Genomic DNA, 1,426 nt, shown 5'->3' on the forward strand with positions numbered 1-1,426 from the left:
ATTTTTGGCTGGAGTATCTCATACAGATTTCTTCACTGGAGCTTTTTCTTCAGTTTCCTCATCATCAAAATCATCATCATCATCATCTTCATCATCATCATCATCTTCTACATCAGCAGCAAGCTTTACTTTTTTCTGAGGAAACTTGCTACCACCTCCAGGAGCAGATCTCTTTCCAGATATACTTAAGAATTTTACATCCTCATCCTCTTCATCTTCTGACTCTGCATCTTCGTCCACAGCTACTAAGTGCTATCCACTAATATGCACAGGCCCTGAACCACACTTCCACCATAAGACCACAGGTGGTGTTATTTCAAAGCCTCCAGGGAAAGTCATTGACTGCACAGACATTTTCAAAGTTGCCAGTGTTACTTTTATTGGGCTGCCTTCATAATTCATTGCCTCTGCTTCAACAATGTGCAATTCATCCTTTGCACCATCCCCTAAACTGACCATTCTTAAAGATAACTGGTGCTCATTTTCATCATTATCCACCTTAAAGTGATAATATTTGTCGGCCTTTAGTTCACAACTGAAAAGATAGTTCTGGGGCCTCAGGGGGCTCATGTCCATGTCCATCGAATCTTCCATGGAGTGGTGGAGCACACTTAGGTGGGAGAGAAGGGGGATGGACCAAACGACTACTGCTCCAAAGAACAGCCATGCAGGATGGAATCACACCAGGGACGGGAATCTTTCTTATGTGTCTTTCTTCACTTCTTCCTGGTCTTGTGTCTCTTTCTCACCTGATAGTTGGTATGTATATCTGTTTTCCCTCTCGCTCTTCTCTCTTTTTAACTCCCTATTAACCCCCCCTTCCTCCATTATTTTCCTCTTTTACACCCCCCTTTTTAATCTAGGGACCGAGTCTACATACTGCTGAACGGACAGATTGTAACACAGAGGGAAATAGATTCCAGTGTGCTCATACACCTGTTTGTGAATGCTAGAATCAGCATATACACACTGAACCACAGCTTCCTTCTCAATTAAACCCCAAAACTGCAAAAAGTACAGATTGCAGCCTACACTCCAACCCCAAAAGTGAACAAAGCCAGAAGACCCTCATAAGGAAGAACAAGATATTGCAGAAGATAAATAAAAGCAACTCCACCTTCCCTCAAAAACAGAATTAAAGAAGGTGAGGGAAAGGGGGAGAGAGAGAAAGATCTACACAAATGAAGAGAAACCAAAAGAAGAGTATGGGTCTCTCCCAGACCCCTGGGAGGGCAGACACTGAGAAAACTGACTTCGGAATGCAAACAACAAAGAGTTCCCAGAATGAAGGGTCTCAAACTACAAACCTAGATATCAATACATTAATGGAGAGATTAAAAAGAATTGAGGAGACACAAGAAGAAACTAGGAAGGAGCTGATATCTGAGATAATAGTAATAAAGAATACTGTGAATGAAATAAATAA

General features: G+C 41.7%; 1 pseudogene across 1 annotated transcript; it reads right to left on the reverse strand.

Annotated features, from left to right (window-relative positions):
* Positions 1–6: 6 nt before the first annotated feature.
* Positions 7–594, reverse strand: LOC103261921 (annotated as a pseudogene). Its single transcript, XR_002482049.1, has one exon. The product of XR_002482049.1 is annotated as a nucleophosmin pseudogene (transcript).
* Positions 595–1,426: the final 832 nt, after the last annotated feature.

The sequence above is a fragment of the Carlito syrichta genome, unplaced genomic scaffold (genome assembly GCF_000164805.1).
Source record: "Carlito syrichta isolate Samal-C Ts95f unplaced genomic scaffold, Tarsius_syrichta-2.0.1 Scaffold304214, whole genome shotgun sequence".
Classification (NCBI taxonomy): Eukaryota; Metazoa; Chordata; class Mammalia; order Primates; family Tarsiidae; genus Carlito; species Carlito syrichta.